Source organism: Mobula hypostoma, chromosome 13 (assembly GCF_963921235.1).
Source record: "Mobula hypostoma chromosome 13, sMobHyp1.1, whole genome shotgun sequence".
In the NCBI taxonomy this organism is placed as follows: Eukaryota; Metazoa; Chordata; class Chondrichthyes; order Myliobatiformes; family Myliobatidae; genus Mobula; species Mobula hypostoma.
In genome coordinates this window covers 9,895,436-9,915,781 of record NC_086109.1, presented here as the reverse complement: position 1 = coordinate 9,915,781, position 20,346 = coordinate 9,895,436, and the positions used below count along the sequence as shown (strand labels likewise).

Sequence of the window (20,346 nt, the reverse complement as noted above, 5' to 3'; positions counted from 1 at the left end):
AGAGCTTAGTGACATGGTATTATGACAACAACCTTTCCCTCAATGCAAGCAAAACAAAAGAGCTGGTTATTGACTTCAAGAAGGGGGATGGTGTGCATGCTTTTGCCTACATCAATGGGGTAGAGGTTGAGAGGGCTGAAAGTTCCTAGGAGTGAACATCACAAATAGCCTGTCTGGGTCAAACTACATAGATGCAATGGTCAACAAAGCTCAACAGCACCTCTACTTCATCAGGCGGCTAAAGAAATTTGATATGTCCCTGTCAACCCTTGCCAATTTTTATCAATATACCATAGAAGGTATCCTATGTGGGTGTATCACAGCTTGGTGTGACAACTGCTCTGCCCGTGAGCACAAGAAACTACAAAGAACTCCATGAAACACACATCAAAGTTGCTGGTGAACGCAGCAGGCCAGGCAGCATCTCTAGGAAGAGGTACGGTCGACGTTTCAGGCCGGGACCCTTCGTCAGGACTAACTGAAGGAAGAGCTAGTAATAAGGGTCCCGGCCTGAAACGTCAACTGTACCTCTTCCTAGAGCTGCTGCCTGACCTGCTGCGTTCCCCAGTATCTTTGATGTGTGTTGCTTGAATTTCCAGCATCTGCAGAATTCCTCGTGTTTGCGTTTTTAAAAGAACTCCATGAACTCTGTCTACAAAAGCCTGAAATCGTGTACCACCAGGTTCAAGCACAGTTTCTAGCCCTCTGTTATAAGACTATCGAAAGGTCCTCGAATGCAATAAGATGGACTCCTGACCTTACAGTCTACCTTGTTATGATCTTGCACCTCATTGCGTGCCTGCACTGCACATTCTCTGTAACTGCTACACTTTATTCTGCATTCTGTTATTTTTTTTTAGCTTGCTCTACTTCAATGCACTGTTGTGATAATTCAATCTGTATGAATAGTGTGCAAGACAAGCTGTATCTCAATACACTTGATAAAAGAATTGAAAATACATGTGGACTAAGATGTTAACTGTACTGTGCTATCACCAGTGGGATCATCAGTTGATCTGCAGCCTGTCTTCAGAAATTTCGGCCAGCTTATGATCAAGACTCCCTCGAGGTGGTGGGCCAGCAGTGCTAAAACACCACCTCCCACTGGTGAGCTTAAAAACTTGGCAACTGCCTCTATCAGAGTCGTTGGTCGTTTCCATCCAACAGATAGTCTACTCTCCAGGTGTCTATGCAACTACTGAAGGGTTTGCAAAAGATAGATACACTGTCCGACTATCTGCCCCTCTGGACGTACTTGGTCCACACCAATGCTGATCCTGTCTCTGCTGCCTCAGCTATAGCCCTGCTGGTTGACTTGATCTCTCTTCCAGTGAAGCCAAGGCCACGCAGCCACTTCGGGAAAGTGAACGCAATAAACCCACGGCAGCCTACTTCGAATGGATAGCATGAGACCTTCCACCCTCTGTCTCTGCACTCAGATCTTAATTCTGCATACTTGGTTAACTTGCGCTCACGGGCTTCATCGGTGTTGTCTTCCCAGGGGACTGTGAGTTCACCAATAACCGCTTCTCTACTGGTGTCAGACCATACGATTATATCTGGACGCAATGTGGTGAAAGCTATTTGCTCCGGGAGACTGCCTTTCCCATCCAAGTCGGCCTTGACACACCAATCATTGGCTGAAGAAAGTATGCTTGATCGTGAGCCTGCACTGTACACCCTTGACTTGGAGCCTTCTTTCACAAATGATATGTGATGTTCTGTGCAGCATGGGGCATGAGATAAGTTGTGCTGCAGTACTCTCTGCTCAACAGCTTCTGTCACAACTTTGAGAACGTTGTTATGTCTCCAAGTGTACATGTCGCTGGAAAAATTGACTTTGCATGCACTCAAAATATGTTGAAGTGTTCCCTTCTCACCACAAGCAGCACACCTGTCTGTCTTATCTTCATACCAGGTGCTGAGGTTGGCAGGTGTTGGGAGCAGATCATACGCTGTTCTGCATAGAAAAGAAATGTGGAGCAGTTCCATCTGCCACAGAACATTCCAAGATAGATATCGTTGTTCAACACTTTCCCACCAGGTCCAAGTCCCTTGTTTGGCCAGGCCAGCTGTTTTAGCTAACCTCTTCTCCTCTTCTACCTCTTGTATTTCTTGTGTTACAAGCTCACGGCGCTCCTTACCTATAGAAGATGACCACCACTTGTGGGTTGTCCATCTACGTCCCTGACGGCCTAGCTGGATAGCTCCAACCATCTCCTTGTGCTTCAATCTAGAGTCTGCCTCATCAACTGCCACACGGGCAGACCACTTCCTGCCTGATTGCACATCCGGCTGGGTGTTCTTGATGACAGGGTCTTCTGAGTCTTGAGGCATCAAGAATGATCTCACCTTGGCTACCTTGACCTCTTCAACAAGGGATTGTACTGGGATGGTAAGCTTTGTCTGTCTACTGTGGATAATACACGTCTCAATACACGTGATAATAATAAACCAATTCCAGTTCCAATTCCATGCTGGGAAAAGTTCCCGAGCAATGGGAAATCTTCCTTTTACTTATCTTTGATTACTCAGTTGGGAAAAGCAATGAATTCCAGTTGTGTTAGAACCTGCTTTACATTAGTGGTGTAGTGGTTAAGGCACAGGATAGGCAATAAAGGGCTTCTAACAAACTAGGGATCTGAGTTCAAATCCCACCACTGGAACTATGAAAATAAAAAATAGTTAATAATCCTCAATTTAATTCAATATACATGAGCGATGATGGCTATAAATATATTTAAAGATACATTTTGCATTCTAAGGTGGGAAGTGGAAGTCATTTTACATGGTTTGGCTCATGTGTGACTCTTTACCCGTATGTAATTGACCTTGAAATAATAGATTGGCTTAGATGCAATTAGGGTCAAGCAACAAATGGTGAGCTAGTTACCTCAAAGGTCAAAGAAAATTTATTATCAGAGTACATATTTGTCACCATATACAACACTGAATTTAATTTTCTTGCAGGCATATGCAATAAATCCAATAACCATAATCGAATCAATGAAAAACCATGACCACTAATTGGAAATTTTTGAAAAAATACTCCAAGAAAGCACATTTATGATGAGGTACCTGCCTCATTCACTTGGAACACATTGTAAAAGTTACCCCAGTTTGGAATTTAAAAGGAAAACAAATCTCAGTAACAGTAACCATGCAACTATCAGGTAGTCATGGCAACCCTAGTTCGTGAATCTTTCAGAGAAGAATTCTACTGCCCTTGCCCCAACTGGTTGCTGACAATCAACACTGGCACTCCTCAAGCTTAGCCCACGACTCTACTCTCTCTGCAGCCATGACTGTGTGGCTAGGCACAGCTCAAACACCATCTATAAATTTGCCGATGACACTATTATTGTTGGCAGAATTTCAGATGGTGGCGAGGAGGCATACAGGAGTGAGATATTTCAGCTGGTGGAGTGGTGTTGAAACAACCTTGTACTCAACGTCATTAAGACCAAGGAATTGATTGTGGACTTCAGGAAGGGGAAGTCGATTGAACACACTCCAGTCCTCATTGAGGGATCAGCAGTACAAAGGGTGAACAGCTTTAAGTTCCTGGTTGTCAACATCTCTGATTATCTATCCTGGGCCCAACATATTGATGTAATTTCAAGGAAGGCAAGTCAGCAGCTATATTTCATTAGGAGGCTGAGGAAAACTTGTATGTCACCAAAGACTCTCTCAAATTTCTACAGGTGTACCGTGGAGAGCATTCTAACTGGTTGCATCACCATCTGTTATGGAGTGGCCACTGTACAGGATTGTAAAAAGCTGCAGAAAGTTGCAAACTCAACCAGCTCCTTCATGGTCACTAGCCACCCCAGCATCGAGGACATCTTCAATAGGCAATACCTCAAAAAAGGCAGCATCCGTCATTAAGGACCCCTATCACCCAGTACATGGCCTCTTCTGATTGTTACCATCAAGGAGGATGTACAAGAGCCTGAAAACACATGCTCAATGTTTTAAGTACAACTTCTTCCCTACCACCATCAGATTTATGCATGAACAATGCACCCATGTACAATACCTCACTAATTTTCTCTTTTTTGGTCTCTTTTTACACTACTGACTTAATTTTATTTATAAAATACTATATATATATATTTCTTATTGTAATTTATAGTTTTTTAAATTATATGTTGACCTGTATAGTGTGTCCAGGGAGGGGTAGCACCTCTGATGAAGGGGCTTGTGTCCATTCCAAGGCAGCTCACTCACCTCTGATCCCCACCAGACACTCGGCTCTCACTCACCTGTGGCTCCTAGCAACTGTTTGCATGTGTCAGTGGCCACACCACTTCGACAGGTGGACTAAAGCAGGTGAGGGTAGCCGGCAGCCTCATACCCCAGCGAGTTAGGGACACGCCTGTCCCAGCACGCAAAGCCAGCTCTGCTAGACTGGATGGATGAGATCTACAGTGAGATCCAATGGCTAGCAAGGTGATACTGCAACGCTCCATGGAAAGTGAAGGAAATGACAAGGCACAGAAGACATCATGGCCATCCACTACGACCAAGGAAGACCACTGTACCTGGAATTCCGAGGACAAGAAAGTGGAACTGCCCCATTGCAACAGCTTTTCCACTTTAAAAGCTCTCCCTCCCGCACAGGGTTCCTGTTATTGTTGGACATGATGGACAACCACCAGTGTGGTGGCATCCATTAGTCTCGTGAGACCATGGATCTGCGCCTGGAAAGTCTTGCTTCAGTCTGTGTTAGAGCAGCTTCTGTTGTGGCTGTAGAGTCCCACACGGGAGTGACAGTCTCGGCTGCAGCGACTGGACTTGATGGCACTGTCCTCCAGTGTTGGCTTGGTGCTGTTTTTCTGATGAGTGCACTTTTCTTCAGCAGCAAGCCTCAGCTCTTCTCCTCTTTTTAGACCTCTGCATAGTTCCAGCCTCCAGTGAGAGCGATTGCTAGTGCTACAAATCAACAAATTTCACTGCATATCCCAATGATATTAAACCTGATTCTGATCTGAGATGTGACTCCAGACTCAGCCACGTCATTGACTCTAGCCTGCCTCCTTCAGGATGGACAATACATTTATTTATTTACTTATTGAGCTACATCGCGGAGTAGGCCCTTTTGGTCCTTCGAACCCTGCCACCCAGCAATTCCCCGATTTAATCCCGACCTAGTCATGTGACAATTTACAACGAGCAATTTAACCAACCAGCCGGGACGTCTTTGGACTGCAGGAGGAAACCGGAGCACCTGGAGGAAACCCACGCGGTCACGGGAAGATTGTCCAACCTCCTTACAGTCAGCAGTGGGAATTGAACCTGGGTCGCCTGTACTGTAAAGCACTGTGCTAACCACTACACTACCGTGTCACCTTATGGTGCATGCATCACCCTCTGAGGGGCTCTTATCTGTTCTCTTCCTTTGAAGTTGACGTAGAATAACCTGCTGAATAATTCTTATCCTAAATGATTGACCACGGGGGACTGAATATAAAAAGTTACCAGTTACCATCCTAGCTCCCCCCACGAAAACTTTCTTAGGTAGTCCATCAGAATCAAGGATCTCTTGCTTCCACTTCAGTTTTGTGGAAGGCTAATGAGACAAATACAGGGTGCCATAGTAGTGTAGTGGTTAGTGCAATGCTTTAGAGTGTGAGCAGGAAGATTGGGGTTCAATTCCCGCCGCTGTCTGTAAAGTGTTTGTACTTCCTGGTTCTCCCTGTGACCACGTGGGTTTCCTCCCGACTGCTCCGTTTTCCTCCCACATTCCAAGGATGTATGGTTAGGGTTACTGAGTTGAGGTACCGGAAGCATGGAGACACTTCTTGGCTGCCATCAGGACAATCCTCGCTGATTTGATTTGACGAATGACACATTTTATTATATGTTTCAATGCACATGTGCCAAATAAAGCTATTCTTAAAAATCTTTATCGATGTGGGTTCCTCAGCTCTTCATGAAATGGGGGAGGAGGTGGCTGGTGGGATGGGTGGGGGGGGTTTGTGAGGTGGTCTCTCTCTCTCGTCACTTAACTGGGCTTCTGTATTCTTCTGATGTGTGGCCTCGAGGTTTTTGATTATCCTTCTCCATTCTGAATGGCCAAAGACCAGAGATTACCAGGAGATGCTGCCTGGCCTACTGCGTTCACCAGCAATTTTTATGTGTATTACCAGGAGTCAGAGGGTTGGTAAATTTCTTGAAGAGGATTTGGGCACATCGTATAATCTTCCTATCTATCTTCACCAACAAGGCATGGAAAAGGGTATCTATTTCAGGAGTTCAGAGTTGAGTGACCATGGCCTCCCCAATAGAGCCAACTGGGTTAACTAGTGCCCCAGTATGTTGGCCTGAGAAAGGCCAAATGACATTGGTTCACTTCTCCTACCAGTGGATTTGTAGGTAATAACTGGTAATTATTGTTAATAATAACTGGTTTATTTTTGTCTCATATACTGAGATGCTGGGGAAAGCTCTGTATTGCTTGCCATGTGGACACATAACCAATAATCAGTACATTGACTCCTTAAAGTTGTTATAGCCGGAAGTGGTGGTGAGGCAAAGCTCCGACTACCTATTAAATGTTCCCAATGGTGTACGTCTCAAATAGCCTCTGACGACCAAATCCAGCTCCTGGCCTTCACGTGTGGCTTAGTTACTCAGCCTGGTGGAACCATTTCTACTGACAGGAGAAGGGCCAAAGGCGGGTTACTGGCAGCTTAAAACGAGGAAGCCGTGTCAGCCATGGTTGGTAGCTCATCAAGGAGAAAGGGGGCTCTGTTCTCAAACCTCTGCTGCCTTGCAGCTATACCCACTCATGAGGAAGGCTTCAGGAGTAAACCCTGAGAGAAAAATCTGGAGCTGTGGTCCCTAAGACAGTCCTATATTGAGTTCAAAGCTGACTGGCAACTCCTGCGATGCCACTGGTGCCAAACTGTATCGATCTCTGCCGTCCCATTGGATTCATCAGCTGCGTGGAGAGGAGAAGCCTGCTGCATGGGCGACAGCATGCCCTCCATATTGTACTGCCCTAGCCTGTGTATTATGCAGACAGCAGGGTCACAACTTCCATGGTCAACCCTGACCAACGGAGGGCCCTTCAGCACACTGAGGTCCTATGAAAAGAAAAGCAGTAACAGCATGCAAAAGAAAGTGTTGCAGTTGCAGAGAAAGTGCAGGGCAGGCAGACAAATAAAGTGCTAGAGCATGGTGAGGCCGATTGTGAGACCAGGAGTTCATGTTCATCACAAAAGAAATTTGTCAAACAGTCTGATAACAGTGGGAAGTCGAGGGCACACACGCCAGTCCTCATCAGTGGAAATGGAGAGCAACTTCAAGTTCCTGGGTATCAACGCCTCTGAAGATCTATCCTGGTCCCAACATATTGATGCAATTATTAAGGGGGCATGCCAGTGGCCACATTTCATTCGGAGTCTGCGTAAATTTAGAATTTGACGAAAGACTCTAGCAAATTTCTACAGATGAACCCTGGAGAGCATTCTGACTGGTTGCATCACCGTCTGGTGTGGAGGCTCCACTGCGTGGGGTTGAAAAAGACGCTATAGACAGTTGTAAACTCAGCCAGCTCCAGCATTGGCACTCATCTCCCTCCATCGAGGACATCTTCAGAAGGAGTGACATCCATCATTCAGGACCCTCACTGCCCAGAACATAGCCTGTTCTCATTACTACCATCAGGGAGGAGGTACCTGAAGACCCATCCTCAACATTGTATTTATTTATTTATTAAGACACAATGCAGAATAGGCCCTTCTGGCCTTTCAAGCCGTGCTGCCCAGCAGCCCCAGCCATAACCCTAGCCTAATCACAGGGTAATTTACAATGACCAACTAACCTACCAAACAGTACATATCTGGACTGTGGGAGGAAACTGGAGCACCCGGAGGAAACCCACGTGGTCACGGGGAGAACGTACAAGCTCCTTACAGACAGTGGCAGGAATTGAACCTGGGTTGCTGGGACTGTAAAGCATTGTGCTAACCACTTCGCCACAGTGCCGTGCCCGGAACAGCAACTTGCCCCCCTACCATCAGATTTCTGAATGGTCTGTGAAGCTTTGAACACCACCTCACTATTTCACTCTCTGTCTTTGCCCTTATTTATTTTCCGTATTTCTTATTTTACCTCAGTAATTTTTCTTTTTATCTATTTCACTGTACTGCAGCTACAAAACGGCACATTTCACTGCATATTAAACTTGATTTGGATTCTGTCCTTGATTCTGGTGGTGTGTGTTCTCAATGCTTTGTAATTTCTTCCTGATGCAAGAGGAGAGAGGAGAGAATAATGACCGGGATGGGAGGGGTCTGTGATCAAGTTGGCTGCTTTCCCGAGGCAGCGGAAACCGGAGACAGTCAATGGAGAGGTAGAGGAGAGATTCCTAAATGCCACACTTTTCACAATTTTAGGATATCCCAAACCGCTCTTTGTCAGGAGAGTGCTGTGGCAGTAATGAAGAAATGAGACCATAAGACATAGGAGCAGAAAGGCCATTCGGCCCATCAAGTCTGCTTCACCATTCTATTAAGGCTGATTTATTAACCCTCTCAACACCATTCTTCTGCGTTCTCCCCCTTAACCTTTGACATAAGTGCCATTACGAAGAAAGCACGGCAGCACCTCTACTTTCTTTGAAGTTTGCAACGATTCGGCATGTCATCTAAAACTTTGACAAACTTCTATTGACATGTGGTGGAGAGTATGTTGACCGGTTGCATTATGGCCTAGTAATTATTATTTTTATTATTTTCTCAGCTCAATAATAATATTTTTTTTTCTTTTTGTATTTGCACGGTTTGTTGTCTTTTGCACATTGGTTGTTTGCCCTTCATTGATTCTTTTGTGCTTCTTGTTTTTGCTGTAAATACCCTCAGGAAAATGAATCTCAGGGTTGTATATAATGCTATTTAGGTACTTGATAATAAATTTACTTTGAACTTTGACACCCTTACTAATCGAGGATTTATAAACCTCCACTTTAAATATACACAAAGACTTGGCCACCACAGCTGACTGTGGCAGTGGATTCCACAGATTCACCACCCTCTTGCTAAAGGAATTCCTCCTCATCTCTATTCTAAAGGGAATTCTTGTATTGTGAGGCTGTGCCCTCTGGTCTTGGACTCCCCCCATGGTAGGAAGCATCCTCTCCACGTCCACTCTATCTAGCCCTTTAGGTTTCAATGAGAACCCCACCTCATTCTTAACTCCAGTAAGCACAGGCCCAGAGCCATCAGATGCTCCTAATAGGTTAACCCTTTCATTCCCAGGATCATTCCAATGAACCTCCTCTGGACCCTCTCCAATGCCAGCACATCCTCTTTTAGGTAAGGTACTCAAAACTGCTCACAATGCTCCAAATGTTGTCTGATTGATTCTTACAAAGCCTCAGCATTACATCCTTGCTTTTTATATTCTAGTCCTCTTGAAATGAAATCTAGGAAGCAGGTTAATACAGCAAAGATACAATGCCCTTGTTGCAGTTTTTTCTATGACATCTGCTGGCAGCTCAGTTGAGATCTATTCTAAAGTGTGTATATCAAAACAACATTTTGAAAACTTCACATTCCCCGTAGCATTGTGTTCACAGTTCCATTCTGTTGACAAGTTTATATTGGGCTTTGAAGAAAACAATCAATGCTTGAAAGATTACACGCTACCTGATCTGTGTTTGTTGCTACCCCACTTCAAAGAGAAGTGCTTCAGTTGGGAAACAATTATTTAACTCTCAGCTGGTTGTAAAATACACCAGCGAGAAAGCTGGATTCAGAAACTCTCCTTCCCCCATCACGGGGCAGTGGAACAAAACATAGAATCGTAGAATCGTGGGAATTTTGCGGCGCGGGAGGAGGCCATTCAGCCGGTTGTGAGCATTCTAGCCAGAAATCGCAACTTAGACAATTCCAGTTTCCTAGTCTTGTGGGTTGTAGCTTTGTTTGTGATCTTTGAGTTAATCAGAATCGGGTTTATTATCACTGACACGTGGTGAAATTTGTTGTTTTGCAGCAGCAGTATGGTATGATACATGAAATATACTATAAATTACGAAAATATATGTATTTATAAAAATTAAACTGAATTAGTAGTGAAACATGTCTCAGCTCTGGTAGGGAAGGTCACAGGAGGAATTATTTCAGGTCATTGTCATCACAATGAAGGTGAAAATCCTCAGCTGAATTCTATGCCATTATGAAAGTATAAGCTCCTTAATTTTGCACAAGTTAAAATCAACCTACGTTTCAAATGTCTGAACATGATGCTAACAACATATATAAATCAATCATTTGTTATGGGCCGTGTCATATGACGTGAGCGATCATGGTCTTCCAATGACCATGATTGTTCCTGGCAAATTGTTGTACAGAGTGATTTGCCATTGCCTTCTTCTGGGCAGTGCCTTTACGAGATGGGTGACCCCGTCATTATCAGAGATTGTCTGCCTGGCATCAGTGGTCACATAACCAGGACTTGTGATATCCAGCAGCTGCTCATACGACCATCCACCACCTGCTCCCATGACTCAAGTGACCCTGATCGGGGGATAAGCAGGTGCTACACCTTGCCCAAGGGTGACATGCAGGCTAACGGAGGGAAGGAACGCCTTACACCTCCTTTGGTAGAGACTTATCTCCACCCTACGACCCTCATTATAAATAAAGTTTCAAATATTATATCTTTATATCTTAACAGTTAAAATTGTCCTGCTTTCTTGCATGCATATACCGGTGATATTAAACCTGATTCTGGAATACCAAAAAATAACAAGGAAGAAACTGCCACTAGTTCACAGCCTCCCATTACGACTGAACATTTGTTCTTCCATCCTCATACCTTCATTTACAATAAGACCGTAAGATACAGGAGCAGAATTAGGCCATTTGGCCCATCGAGTCTGCCCTGTCATTTCTTCATGGCTGATCCATTTTTTTCCTCTATAATATTGTCATCTATTTAACATCACTCCTATGAAGTGACTCTGTGCACTTTGCCACACTGGATGTTCTATGTCAAAGGAACTACTTCTGTTAGCTGTTGGTCCCGCTTACTCTTCTCTGCACGGAATGTGTCTCAGATCTGGTGAGGACGGTGAAGACTACAGGTGGGATCAATTTACTTCAGATTATTGCTACCACAGTGAAGGTGAAAATCTCAGGTGAATTCCATGCCATTATAGAAGCAATAAGCTCCCTAATTTTGCTGATTTGAATATAATTTAAAATCAACTAAAGTTTCAAATATCTGGAAATGGTGCTTATACCAGGTTCAGGAACAGTTATTACCCCTCAACCATCAGGCTCTTGAACCAGAGTAGATAACTTCATTCACTCCATCACTGAACTGTCCCCAAACTCTGTGGACTCACTTTCAAGGACTCTTCATTTCGTGTTCCCGATATTTATTGCTTACTTAATATGATTTTTTTCTTTCTTTTTGTTTTTACACATTCTATTGCTTTTTTTTTCGCAAATTGCTTGCTTGTCCATCTTCGCTGCGTGTGTTTTTTTTAATTAATTCTATTGTGCTTCTTTATATTTATTGTGAATGGCTGCAAGAAAATTAACATCAGGGTGGTACAGTATATGATAACAATATGTACATTGATAATGAATTTGTTTTGAACTTTGAACTTTAGCAACATATATTAATTAGCCTTTTTAAAGAAAGGTTCAAATATATTTTTATATCTTAACAGTTTAACTGTACTTGCTTTCTTGCATGGTTCTATAATTGGAATCCTGAAAAATGACGAGGAAAATGCCAGCCCATCCATCATCTGCTCCAGATTTGTAATAGCATGGGTCATGATTAGGCCCTTCCCAATATCTTCCTATTGACTAATTACTCTACTGAGAGCCAGAATGGGTTTCATTAGCTTCCTTTCGATGAGGGTATACATTGTACACGCATTCAACAGCCTGAAGTGAAACATATAGCACCAACAAAAATTACTTTTCACTAGCATCTTCTTTGTAGGATGGACAATTCATATCCCACCATTCAGAAGGTATATTGACTAGAATCCTGCATCCCTACAGTCATCTTATTCATTTTAGCTTAGATTTATTACTGTTAATTCATTGTAGAAGGACAAAAATATTTTTAGGGTAAACACAAGGGATTCTGCAGATGCTAGAAATCTTGAGGAACAGAGAATATTCTAGAGGAATTCAGCAGGTCAGGCAGAATATATGGAAGAAATATACAATTGATATTTCAGGCCGAGACCCTTCAGCAGGACTGGAATGGAAGAGGGGAAGACTGGTGTCTTGTATAGAAAAATAACATATCAAAAAATCCCCATTTGCTTAGTACCTTCAGCTTAACTCCTTAAATTACTGTTACATATCCAGTAGTGAGACAATAAGAGAAAGTCATATAACAGATTTAACAGACACAAAATGCTGGAGGAACTCAGCAGGTCAAGCAACATCTATGGAGAGGAATAAACAGTCAATGTTTTGGGCCAAGACCTTTCATCAGATCTGACCTGCTGAGTTCCTCCAGCATTTCGTGTGAGTTGATCTGGATTTATAGCATCTGCAGAATCTCTTTTTTTTTATGATAATGCTTCAGTTGGCTTTTTTGCTCACTAGAAATGACATCTATCTGTACTTGTACTTGTACCTGTATCTACATGAAACGTTGTTGAGGGAAAGCAGCATCCATCATCAGAGACTCCCACCACCCAGCCATGCTCTTTTCTCCCTGCTGCCATCAGGTAGAAGGTACAAGAGCCTTGGAATTCACACTAACAGGTTCAAGAACAATTACTACCCCACAACCATCGGGCCCTTGAACAAAGCTAATAACTACACTCACTTGCCCATCCATTGAGGTGTTCCCACAACCAATGATCTCACATTAAGGGCTCTTTATCTTGTTACTTCATGTTCTCATTATTTATTGCTATTTCTTTATATTGCATTTTCACAGTTTGTTGTCTTCTGCACTCTGGTTGATCTTTCATTGATCCTGCTATAGTTACTATTCTATAGATTTGCTGAGTATGCCCACAGGAAAATGAATCTCAGGGTTGTAAATGGTGACACATGAGTACTTTGAGAATAAAATTTTACTTTGAACTTCGAACATTTTTTCCTGTCTGCGTGGCTGAATTTCCTAATGAAACATTATTGTTGCACCTTTCCTCATCATAAGTCTCAATATCTATGGGATATATTAAAGTCAAAATTGAAGTTATTGTCATTTACACAAGTACCTGTGTACTCAAAACTTACAGCAACATCACAGACACATAGCATCAGATAAGCAGCATTCACAAGAAAAACATAAATTATGCACAATTTTTACGAGAAAGAATGCAATTAGAAGAAAAAAAATAACAGTTACTTTTAGTATAAAGCAACCAAAGTGATCGCAATGATTCAGGGTGCATGTGTTGGTTCAAGAACAGCAGCACGGTAGCTTAGTGGTTAATAAATAAGTACATAAACTGAATAGTTGAGGGGAATTATTTGTTCTTGAACCTGGTGGTGTGGGACTTTAGGCTTCTGTTCGATGCTAGTTGCAAGAAGGCACGGCTGGAGGTGGGGATATCAGCTGGTGATTTGTCAGCATGATAGAGCAAGATAGGACACCAGGTTGAGTTGTGCTGACTTCAGGAAGGAGATATATGAAAGTTCGTCAAAATTTGCATATCATTCCTGCTATGTAATCTGGTCACTTGCATCCCACAACTTCCTGTTTATGTTCCATCGCCCATCCTCTTCATTGATTGGTTAAGCCAATTCCACAATAGTTAATAATTATATCTTTTAAATTTCTGGCAACAGTTAAAACCTACAGGATCACACGTTAATGTGGATTTATAGCTTGACTGTATCTAATGCACTGGAATATTTGTTCTTGGTGTGTTTATTGTGTATATAACAAGCATGTAATGCTAACACATCGTCCCAGTTATTTGTAAGGCCAGTTTTTGATGAGATACCATTATTGAGCAGCTCTTAGAGGACCTGGATGTGCTGGACAGCAACATAAATTTATCCACATCATGGCCCAAGTAGAGGTAACTGTTTATTAGTAACACTGTGACCAACACACACGTAATGTTGGAGAAGCTCAGCAGATCAGGCACCATCTATGGAAGGAAATAAATAGCTGACCCTTCACCCCGGGACTGGAAAGGAAGGGAGATAACAAGAAAAGAAGCTAGGATAAGAAGTGGGGTGGGAGGAGGGGAGGGAGTACAAGCTGCTAGGTGTTAATTAAGACCAAATGAGGGGGAGGGTGGGTGCACGGGGGAGAGGGGAAGAAGTGAGAAGCTGGGAGGTGATAGGTGGAAGGGGTAAAGGGCTGAAGAAGGAGAAGGAATCGGAGAGGAGAGGTCAGTGGGCTTGAGGAGAACGGGAAGGAGGAGGGACACCAGAGGGAGGTGATGGGCAGGTGAGGAGAAGAGAAGAGGGAAGAGGGGAACCAGAACAGGGAATGGAAAAAGGGAGAAGGGGGAGGGTGAGAAATTACCAAAAGTTAGAGAAATCAATGTTCATGCCATCAGGTTGGAGGCTACCAAGACAGAATATTAAGTGTTTCTCTCCAACCCGAGAGCAGCCTTGACGTGGTAGTAGAGGAAGACACGGACTGACATATCAGAATGGGATTTGGAAGTAAGAATTATGATGGGTGGCCACTGGGAAATCCTGCCTTTTGTGGTGGACAGAGCAAAGGTGCTCAACAAAGCAGTTCCCCAACCCATGTTGGGTCTCACCAAGGTGGAGGAGGCCGCTGATGAAGCTTTGAGATAGCCTCAACTTTGAGACAATTTTGAAGTAAAACCTCACACCAGGAGATTTTTACTTCAAAATCTATCTCAAAGTTATCATTTTAAAGTGAGCAATATTCTTGTGAGCAGCAATGCAAAGTGGCAAAGTAGAAAGGAGAAGAGACGTTGATGGCTGCTGAATATGTGGGGCATCCTGGCTCATTTGCCAAGTGCCCAAGCATGGGTGAGAATGAATTAGTTAGAGTTGGAAGTGAGGCGTTGGAAGAGGAAGGTAAGGCCATTGAGGGATACATGCAGTGGCAATGTTGTAGTAGGAAGGAAGCTGAGCAATGGATGCTGAGGACGTTTTAAGTGTAGGGTAACAGGACGCTTTGGGGCAAGAACAGGAACCAAATGTTAAACATCAGAGATTCTGCAGCTGCTGGAAATCCAAAGCAGCGCACACGAACGCAGGAGGAACTCAGCAGGGCAGGCAGTATCAGTGGAAGAAAATCACCAGTTTTAGGCTGAGACCCTTTCTCAGGACTCAGAAGAAAAGGGACAGAAGCCAGAATAAGAAGTTGTGGGGGGAGGAGTGCAAGCTGGCAGGGGGTAGGTAAGCCAGATGGGAGAGGAAGGAGGGATGGTCACCTCCCAGATTCACACTCAACCCCTCTCTACCACCTTCCCGCCTTCCCCATCATCTGGTCTTACCTCTCACTTGCCAGCTTAACACCATAAGATATAGACACAGAACTAGGCCATTTGGCCCGTCGAGTTTTCTCCACTATTTCATCATGGCTGATCCAATTTCCCTCTCAGCCCCAATCTCCTGCCTTCTCCCTGTATCCCTACATGCCCTGAGCTTGTTCTCCTTCCCCTCTCCAGCTTCTTTTTCTGGCTTCTTCCTTCTTCGTGTCCAATCCCGATGAAGGGTCTTGGCCAGAGTCATCAGCCGTTCATTTATAACCCCTCCACAGATGCTGCCTGACCTGCTGAGTACCTTCAGCATTTCGTATGTGCTGTTCTGGTACAAAATCTGATGGGTACTATACTTTCCTCAGCACTCATATCACAACACCTGGATAATTTTTGGACGCTAATAACTCTGGACTAGGAGGAAGAAACTTTGCTTATTCACCTTTGTTGATATATGTCTTCTGATCCCTGTTGGACAATATGTGCACATGGGAGATGGCCAATGATTACACTCCTATGGGAGAAATAGTTAATCTATACTGACTCATCACTTACTCTCATTCTTGAACAATGGCCATCCAAGTGAGTCATCAAAGCAAAATTCATGAAGTAATGTTAACACATGTTCAAGCATCCACAGGAGAATGTTGAAAGAAAACATGTTTAAGGAGAAAAAAGAGATCAGAGGTACAAAATTCCCATTCTAACATACTGTAGCGATTATGTCTTAAATAAGGAGCGTGCACAGTTTTAAATGAGTTTGCAAAAACCTTCGCTCAGTAGAAATCCTAGAATTGTACAACCTTGTTTCAAATACTGTATGTCTATAAAGGAACTTAGAATCAAACCTTACCTATAACCTGATGGATGAGTGGTTGCCTCAGTCATTTGCAAATCTCATATTTCTGTTATCAACAGGAATCCTACATGCAGTAAGCTTGGTGGTATTATATTTGTTCCATGGACTTGGTGCAATAAAGCTATCTGTATGTTAAGACATTCATTGCCAGTCTCACTCAGGATATAATACCTTAATTTATGGCAATCTGATTGTTGCAGTAGGGGGCAGCCGTTTGAAGCTGGAATTGATGGGTGGAACAGAGTGCAAAGGACTACACAGTACAATTAGTTGTGTTAACTTCACCGGACAGAAGGTAGAATGAATGATTTATTTCCTAATGCAGAACCTTTCCCTGTAGTAAGAACAAACACACTGGCAAACTTTTAAAAGTGCGATAGTATGTATTTTCCATTTGACCTGTTCAAAGGACTTTGCAAAAAGGTATCTCTTGCCAATTCTTAGTTGATAAATAAAAGGCTGGTTTAAATGAGAGTCTTTATAAAGAAAGAGTGAGAGAGGAACTGTGGCTGTTCCCATACCTTCCTATTCAAAGTCAGACATAATACTTTGCAAAGTTCTCTTACTGAGTGTGTATTTTCTTCAGATCATTCTTTGAATTGATTGTCAGTATTGAGACTGCAGGAATAAGTTGGAAGGACAGGTGTCTCACGACTGTCAGGGGTTGCTTGAACTGTGCTGGCACCGTCGCCAGTTGAAACATTTTCTCCTGAGATGCAAATACCCCATTTTTCTTCTCAGACACAACAGCCAAATGCCAGGTAGCACTGCAGAGCACAGATTTATGATCTACCATCGTGCCATAACACATAGAATTAAATGAAGCAATCTGATTATCCTTGGATATTCCAATTGTTAAAATGGATAAGAGCGTGTTTCAGTATTAATACACAAACCCTATAAATCTTTCAGTGCCAACAATTCACAAGAACGAGGAGCCAGGAGTATATAATTCTTACCTGTCTTGCATAAATATTCAACACACAAATACAATGTGCTTGCTTAAAACCACGAATCAAGTTTCATTCCCTGAGGTTTAAAATTTAGAAGTAGAATTCTAGTTGACTTTGATGGCTATTATAAGTAGATTGAACAATATCTTTAAGAACTATTGATAAAAGATGTAATAGATACATACTAAGTCAGGATTAAATCCCATTAGTTTAAAAATACTCAAGGAACTAACTTACCTCAAAACATGAACAAGTTCTGGTGGACTATGTTTGTACTCAGGTGTTACAAATCAGCGTGCATTACCTCTCAGTATAATGGAACGCACAGACTGCTGATCACTGCTTAAATAGTGAAATGAGTCATCAGGTACACTGTCAGAGTGTAGCTTATACTGCAGTTAGAAAATGATTTGCTTGTTTTATTTAAATGACGATCTGCATTGGACTAAGGAAGAAAGGACTAAGCCATTCGGTGACCTGTGAGTCGGGAAGTAGCACAGCCTCTGTATATTTCTTTCAACTGAGTTCCGTAAAAACCAGTAAAAATCATTTTGAAAGCTCCAGGCTATTTTAAGACAATGAAGAATGCCAGCTACATTGTACTCGTTATCTATGACAGATGATTTCTAATAATTCATTTGAGTAAGTGGTTTAGTATATGTAAAATGCAAAATGTAGCAATGAGGAATGTACAGATGGATGAATGGGTTTTTTTGGATGTTGCCAATAATTTGTATCATTGTTTAAGCATTCATTGGCGTGTGGGTCACTGTCAGACTGGTGTTCATTTGTCAGTTTCTGTTGGACCTGACTTACCGGGTTGGTCAAACTACATCAGAGAGGAGTTAAGACTGAACTGAGTTGATACGAGGCTGGAATCATGAATACAGGGACAGATAAGGAAAACAGATTTTGTTCCATAAAGGTTAATGACAAGTCAGCGGGATGTTTAATCATAATCAAGCGGCCAGTGACAGCTTTTGAATTCCAGGTTTCGGTTTAGAATGCAAAGAGATAAAGAGAAAAAAATTAGCTTTATTTGTCACATGTAAATCAAAACATACAGTGTAACGTATCATTTGCGTCAAATCAAATCTGCCAGAGTCAGCCTGTAAATGTCGCCACGCTTCAGGCGCCAACATAACATGCCCACAACTCACTAACCATAACTTATACATCTTTGGGATGTGGACTAGAAGGACCGTGCTGTAATTGTTATATGGTTATATGGTTATATATGGAAGGAAACTGGAGCACCTGTAGGAAACCCAGGCGGTCATGGGTAGAGTGTACAGACAGCAGTGGGGATTGAACCCCAATCACTGATCATCGGCCCTATAAAACGATTGCACTAACCACCATGCTTCCAAGCTCTGACAACATGGGATTCTGGGAAATATTGCAGCCATGTTGTGTACACAAGCTGCCACACAGAGCGATGTGACAACAAGGAGATGTGCGATCAAGTTCGTGTTTATTGTCATGTATACCGCCAAAAGAAACAGTCCGTCTCCCACTCCCCACCCTCACCACATTCTACAGAGGTCATATTGAGAGCATCTTGAGCAGCTGCATCACTGCCTGGTTCGGAAATTGCACCAGTTCGGATTGCAAGACCCTGCAACGGATAGTGAGGTCAGCTGAGAAGATCGTCAGGGTCTCTCTTCCCGCCATTACAGAGATTTTCACCACACGCTGCATCCGCAAAGCAAACAGCATTATGAAGGACCCCACGCACTCCTCATATAAACTCTTCTCCCTCCTGCCATCTGGCAAAAGGCACCGAAGCATTCGGGCTCTCACGACCAGACTATGTAACAGTTTCTTCCCCCAAGCCATCAGACTCCTCAATACCCAGAGCCTGGACTCACACCAACCTACTATACCCTCCACTGTGCCTATTGTCTTGTTTATTATTTATTGTAATGCCTGCACTGTTTTGTGCACTTTATGCAGTCTTGGATAGGTCTGTAGTCTAGTGTAGTTTTTGTGTTGTTTTATGTAGTTCAGTGTAGTTTTCGTATTGTTTCATGTAGCACCATGGTCTGGAAAAACGTTGTCTCGTTTTTACTGGGTACTGTACCAGCAGTTATGGTCGAAATGACAATAAAAAGTGACTTGACTTGACTTGAACATTCCTCTGGTACACAACATAGTACATATAACTCACACATAACACACAAAGTAATATAACCACAAATAATAAAATACATTCCAGAAGATTGACTAGCATAAGGTGCATTTGAAACACAAGTTAAATAGTAAACAGTAAACACAAAATACTCTGTAGATGCTGGGGTCAAAGCAACACTCACAACACGCTGGAGGAACTCAGCAGGTCAGGCAGCATCCGTGGAAAAGATCGGTCAACGTTTCGGGCCGGAACCCTTCGTCAGGACTGAAGAGGGAAGGGGCAGAGGCCCCATAAAGAAGGTGGGGGGAGGGTGGGAAGGAGAAATAGTAAACAGTATAATGCTACTGGCACTTCAAACATGAATGAGACCTGTGTGATGGCAAGGAGTTCACTTGTCTCCCGGCTTGAAGGAAGAAGCTTTTTCCCATCCTAACAGTCCTTGTCCTAATGCTATGATACAAGATGGTAAGAGATAAAAGAGATTGTGGGATGATGCAGGATAAAAATTGTACAGGACCTCATTTGGCTGAAAAAGTAACATTTCCACTAGGTTAACAGGGTTACAGTTGGGTTATATAATTACTAATGTTACAGGAAATATATATCTAAAACTCCGCTACATGGGTTCCCTGCCTAAGGTCCATGGACCCCTTGCTTAATGGCATAGAAAAGTTTGGGAACCATTGGAAAACATCACAGTTATAATGGTCAACTCAAGAGGTTCTGCATTTGCTAGAGATCCAGAGCAACACACACAAAATGATGAATGATCTCAGCAGGTCAGGTAGCATCTATGGAGAGGGATAAAGAGTCAACGTTCTGGGCTGAAACCCATTTATCATTGTCTCTGATGAGTCAAAGTTGAATTTGTTGTCATTTGCGGAAGTTCACGTGTGGACGGGTGCGGTGAAAATCTTTCACGCCCCACAGACCTGTATCATCACTTAAGCAGCATTCACAAGAAAGAAATATACCAATGAAG

At 42.9% G+C, this 20,346-nt stretch overlaps 1 protein-coding gene across 3 annotated transcripts in view; it reads right to left on the bottom strand.

The window, feature by feature from the left end:
• LOC134355415 (solute carrier family 26 member 9-like) overlaps positions 1-20,346 on the bottom strand; it is a 157,182-nt gene that overhangs the window by 135,081 nt on the left and 1,755 nt on the right. The window contains exon 1 of one of the 3 annotated variants that reach the window (XM_063065263.1): positions 17,468-17,624. The exons of 1 other annotated variant lie outside the window; for it this stretch is intronic. The gene's annotated coding sequence lies outside the window, so the exon portion shown is untranslated. Of the gene's footprint in view, positions 1-17,467; positions 17,625-20,346 lie in introns of those variants that run through there. One more of the 3 variants, XM_063065266.1, reaches the window with a different exon arrangement.